General features: G+C 46.9%; 1 non-coding gene across 1 annotated transcript; it reads left to right on the forward strand.

The window, feature by feature from the left end:
- The first annotated feature begins 1,918 nt into the window (after positions 1–1,918).
- TRNAG-GCC (transfer RNA glycine (anticodon GCC)) lies at positions 1,919–1,991 on the forward strand. The gene has a single exon. It is a non-coding gene; the product is annotated as a tRNA-Gly (tRNA).
- Positions 1,992–6,307: the final 4,316 nt, after the last annotated feature.

Genomic DNA, 6,307 nt, shown 5'->3' on the forward strand with positions numbered 1-6,307 from the left:
AAGCCATTTTTCGATAGTTATTCAAGGTGAAGTAAATCCCCTATATCTGATAGCTGTAACAGGCCTTCTTCTTACAGAGAAATGCCCCTATTGCGAATCTCTCTCATAAGAAAGAAGAGAGCTAGCATAAGCAGAGCTACCAGCTATACTACCAGAAGAGCAGCTACTATCAGTCCTAAAGAGCCAGTATCCGTCCTTCACTCTTAACTTAAGGAAAGGATAGACCTTAGCGCTTCCTCTTGATCACAGTAATGCGGGAAGTCTGGCTAAAGGAAGATAGCATATCATAAAGAGATGAAAAAAAGAAAAATGAAGGCGTCAGCGAGGGACCTCTATCAAGTCATTATCTGATAGCTTTCACAGGGCTTCTTGCTAAAGAGAAATTTACATAGAGAGCGACTGATTCCAGGCTTAGTATCTTCGGTTTCATCTTATAGGCTGACTTGCATCACTCTAATAGGATTCCTTGCTTGCATCATATCATACAAATAAGGCATTAGAGAGCCCTTTCTCTTCCTTTATTCGCCGCAGGAAGAAATTCCAACTATGCTGCCTTCTAACGAGAGGACTAGAATCCGAGCTCCTAGGCAAAAGCTTGAAGCTTGAAGACAGAAAGAGAAGAGATTAACGGGATGCTTTATAGTCGAGGTTGCGCCTAATGCTTAATCTAACTATTAGGTACTATATTAGAGAAAGACTCAATCTGCCCAATACTATACGCTAGGAAGAACTTGATTAGGGTAGTAGCCCAGCTCTTGAAGGGGGAAGCACATAACTAAGAGGGTTCAGGCTTATACGATTCATGTTATCCCCCCGAAGCCCCTATCGCCTGCCTGGAACTCCTGAATTCACTCTTTAACTAGAGGAAGTGCCTAAAAGAGAAGCAACTGGGCTAGACTGCTGATCTTATGGAGTAGTCTGACCCTGGGAAAGAGACTGTAATCGCTGCCGAGAATAAACATGTTGTGCCGGGTGACTGGAATCCTCTGAGGTCAGCTGAACAGGCTGACAATCGACAGAAGATGCTGAGCAAAGCTGCTGGCTTGAAGCGTGAGGCTGATCCGTAACATCAACTGCAGAAGAATGCGGTTAGAGTTGATGAACAGGAGAAGGCCGCAATACATCTCCATCATCATTCTCCCCCGGGGCTGATTAATTAGGTTAAGGAAAGAAGCGCCCCCATTAAAGAGAACATTCAAGGATACATCGAGTCTCTTGGATTTCACGTCATAGCGTCTATACCCGGACTGAGCATATCCAAGAAAGACACAAGTGGTTTCCTTGGGGACAATTTCTCTCTTAACTGCGCAGGAATATGAACAAAAGACGTGCATCCAAACACTCGAAAATGCCTATAGTACTGCTCCAGTAAGAAGTTCGTGAGGTGCCGCTGCAGCTTCTTCCCTCTCTCTTCCCCCAAAAAAGGATAGAGATGCCCCGTCCCTTCTTTATGCACATCCATATACATAGCCAGACACAAAGGTGTACAATCCGGTCAAAATCTGCGGTTCTTTAAGTTCATTCACTGTAGGTTCTCTTACTTGCTCTAGTGGCTGGCAAAGGCCAACCGAGAGGGGAGAACGAATGGCTCAGGAATCGACTCGTTCCGAGCAGACTCGTGGAGCTGCAGTTTGGATTATCGTAGAAAGAATAAGAGGAGCCGTCTTAGGAAATGACTTAACTTAAAAGACAGATGACGCCCCAGCTTGACTCGAGATCAAGACTCCTTACAGCTCGCACCAATAGCGGAGCGGCCGGAGATTGATTGAAAAGGCGCAGCCCTGCCGCCCCCCTAGCCTACCTACTCGTGTTCGTAGCTCGATCGGAGGTCAAGACTGTGGTCCGGCGGAAAAACAGAAGTCGTCCGTATCAAGTGATACGTGAATTGCTCAGTAGTGCTTTGCCACTACCGTAGCTGGCGGAAATAGCTTAATTGGTAGAGCATAGCCTTGCCAAAGCTGAGGTTGAGGGTTCAAGTCCCTCCTTCCGCTCCCGGCTTCGTCGTTTAGTGGTAACGAGTGTGCGCCCCTTTAGAGATAGGGGTGAGCAGCAAGCAGCCCCTTGTATAGGGTTCCAAACCTATCTTCCTAATAAGAAGAAAGGGGCAAGCCAAAACCTAGTCCTAACAAGTTGCTGGCTTTTCATTAGCCCTTGCGCGCTAGCCTTTTCCCTTACTAGTAAGGGGCTGCTAGTTGTAGCGCGCATTGTACTAGTGAATAGGAAAAGCGAATTGAGATTACTAATGACGGATGGAGGTTGAGGATAGAACATGTTCGGTCCCTCGCCCTTATCTCCTTCGCCGGAGACTTCAAATGATGGGAATCCTATCGAGAAAGAAGAGGTATAAGCATCGCCTCTCGATCCAATCCGTCTTCCCTGGCCTCCCCAAAACACTCTTGATACGAAAGAGACCTCCCGCCATAGAGAAGAGATCTCAAGTCTGGGTCCCCTCGATCACCCTCCCTTGAACCTGAACTGGTCGAGAGAGATGAACCCGCACCACATTTTATAACCTTCGAACCGAAAGCCCCAACTAGAGATGGAATTCCAGAACCTAAACCACTCCGTTGAGAGCTCCGTGACTCGTTCAAGGGAAGGTCCACCAATGATTGCCATTCTCCCCTATCTATCTCTTGATCCCTCATTCCACTAATCCGTTGTTACTTTACTGATTCATTCAAGGCATAGACTCCCTCTTTGTCTTATTAGCGCAGGTGTTCGTCAACGATGAAAGCCGCTTAAGCCGGGAACTCCTGTTTAGGGTACTCTGTATTGAGCCCGAAAGGCATCACCAGAAACTCATAGTGGCCATAACGCGTCTGAAAAGCAGTCTTCTGCACATCCTCCTCTCTGATCCTCATCTGATGATACCTTGAACACAAATCGATCTTGGAGAACCAAGATGCTCCTTATAGCTGGTCAAATAGGTCATCGATCCTCAGAAGTGGGTAACGATTATTCACCGTTTCCTTATTCAGCTGCCAATAGTCTATACACATCCGATGCGACCCGTCCTTCTTCTTTACAAACAGGATCGGGGCTCCCCAGGGTGAACTGCTCGATCTAATGAATCCCTTGTCTAACAGCTCCTGCAGTTGTGTAGAAAACTCCTGCATCTCAAGAGGAGCCAACTGATACAATGCCTTGGCTATCGGAGCCGCACCAGGGACTAGGTCGATCCTGAACTCTACCTGCCTCTCCGGAGGTATCCCAGTCAACTCCTCGGGGAATACATCCGCAAACTCTCGTAACAGGGGCACATCGCCCACCGTCGCCTTACCTGCCTCCCGGGTATCTATAACATAGGAGAAAAATCTTGTGCAACCATGCTGAAGGTAGCGCCTAGCTCTCACTGCTGAACATAAAGTTGGTCCTTGTTGTGGCCTCTCGCCCTGAATCACCAGCTGTCCCCCACTTGGGGTCCTGATCCGCACCAACTGTTGCGCACAGTCAATCACTACCCCATTGGGGCTATACCAATCCATACCAATAATAACCTTGTTCCCTCACAAAGGTATGGGAACCAGATCTACCAGGTAACGCTCCTTGAACAGTCTCAAAACACAATCTCGGTAGACCTATGATGCTTGCACTGATCGGTCGTCCGCAATCTCGACCTCTAGAGGGCAATCCAACATGCCCGAAGACTCAAGAAACTTCTTGCTAAGTGCAAGGGAGACAAACGATCGGGTAGTACCTAAATCAAACAAGAATTGATCTTGGATACCATTCACATGGAACGATCTTAAATAGAGCACATACATAACATATTAAAATCACAGCGACATAAAACAAAAGCATAAGAAACAAATCGTACCCGTCACCACAATGGGTGCAGCACGTTCCTCCTCGGCTGTCAACTGAAATACTCGGCTTCGCACAACCGAAGCCTCTGCCTTGACCTTCCAGCCATCCGCAACTCATGTTATCACCGGAGTCGGCGCCACCACAGGCGCTGCTGCAAATCTAGGGTAGTTTGCCAGTTTATGGCCCCTCTGATTGCAATGAAAGCAAATCATGTCTGATATCAGAATCGTGGGAGCAGGGGCAGTACAATCCCTGCCAAAATGGCCAGTCTTGTTGCACTTATAGCAGCTGGAACCCAACCACGTGCGGCAAACTCCCTCATGTGACCGACCGCACTTCCCACAGTAGTCCTGCCCCTGTTAGCCCTTCGACCTCGCGTCAAATCCCTTGGGTCTTCCTCGAAACCCCTGCAACCTGCACACTCTCAAACTTCCTCTTCCTGAGGTGTTCCAAATCTATCTCCCTCTCCCACCTAGTAATCATGCACTCTAGGGTCGGGTAGGCCGCATAGCTGAGATGCTCCCAAATGTCGGCTCTAAAAATATCATGATAACGGGTCTTCCGTATCTCCTCATCGCCCGCATACGGGGGTACCAACAAAACCCTCTCCTGAAACTTTGCGGTGATCTCTGCCACAGTCTCCGTAGTCAGTCTCATATCCAAAAATTCTCTGGCCAGATGCTAAATCTCCACAGCTAGTGCAAACTCAGCCCTGAATCAGGTCATGAAATCTGCCAAGTCATAGCCTCGATGGTTGGGGCTCCCAACGAATCACCAACTAACTCCCACCAATCTCTGGCTCAATCCCTCAAACAACCTGCAGCGAAATGGACCTTTGACCCTTCCGGGCAGAAGCTCGTCAACTGCGCAGACTCGATGTCTGTGATCCATCTCCTTGCAGCAATGGGGTCTTTCACCACATGCAAGTCTGGCGCACCACTCCCCCGAAATTCCTTGAAGGATAGTGTGCGCGTACCCGTATGGATAGACGCCAAATCACTCCTGAATGATCGGAGGCGATCCTCCATTAGCTCGATAAATCCCCTCCTTGATCGACCCGAAAATGATCGGGGTCGACTCAAGGATACCTCTCGTGATCTCAGACGCGATGAACTCGCGTAGCCCGTCATCAACCTGGTCGGATCCTGCCCTCGAGCCTAATCCTGATCCTGACCCAGTTCCTGAGCCTCCTGCTCCATGTCGTGTGACCACCATACTGAAAATAAACACGTAAATGTCAGGATCATCCATACCCATGAGAGGTCTCACACACTCTCCCGGTTTCCTGGTTCTATATCGACCCTCCTTGACTTGAGTACGGATCCTCTGCTTCCAGTAGTACGGGCCCATACTACCTTCCACATCTATCCGTACTTTTTTCAAGGATTGCCTTAACTTCACCAAGTCCCCTTACCGATATCCCTTTCCAACTGATCCCATCCTAGGCTTTGCTAGGGCACCCTTCGACCTACTCTCCGCCATCAGCTGCACAAGGAGTTCCTACTTCCTTTCCCTAACTAGCTTGCAAATACTGTTACATATCTCCTCACTAGTTAGTTAAAGTTAGCCAAGACCCCTATAGCATAAAGCAAGCAGCATTTGTGCATCGGGTAACCACATCAAGCATAACCTAATAAGGCTATCCTACTGTTGAGCTCATACAAACAGGCATTCGAGGCATCCTCCTAGATACTTAGCCCTAATATAGCATGCAGTTCTTAGAATCGTATATCAGGCATAAATGGCATCCTTCTAGATCCTTATCCCTAATCTAGCATGCAGTTCTCATAATCATAAATCATGTAACGTAACAAAACACGCATGGGTATCTTGGGGAAAACTTACTTGAGCTCGGCAGGTCGCACGCATTTCCTTGTAAAAACTCATTAGTTTAGATTTTATAAAAACCATTTCCTTGTAAAAATATTTCAATCCCTCAGTTTGATTTCAGACACCCCCACGGGTGTGTCTGAATCCCTCAAAACAAGGCTCTGATACCAACTTGTAACATCCCAAATTTTGAGACCAAAAATTTCATTTTTGAATTAATATATTATAAAACATTTTACCAAAACATTGTCAATAAATCAACACATTAAAAAATCATAATGTTGTGTCCCAACCCATGACATCAAAAGTAATGAAAATCAGAGTACGATCCCAGAAACCCAATGTGGAACCCATGTGTGTGTGATGCGCTGCTATACTGCCACACCCCAAAACCGGAACGGCGGAAACGTTCTGGGGCGGAGGACGTCATGTACAATATCACAACAATTCAAAGTAGTAAACAAGCAACAACATCATCCATTGCATTAATAGTATAATTTTACTTACAAGTGTGTTCTTTCATTGTATAAACAACATAATGAATACTCAAAATAAAAGACGAGTCTTGACTGCTCCGTCTTCTCTAAACCTTGCATCGGTACCTTACTATTTGTGACCTGAGAATACAAGTTATTTTGAAAGTGAGTATCAGCTTTAAAGCTGGTGAATT

This window comes from Lactuca serriola, chromosome 8 (assembly GCF_051521515.1).
Source record: "Lactuca serriola cultivar US96UC23 chromosome 8, Lser_US96UC23_V15, whole genome shotgun sequence".
Lineage (NCBI taxonomy): Eukaryota > Viridiplantae > Streptophyta > Magnoliopsida > Asterales > Asteraceae > Lactuca > Lactuca serriola.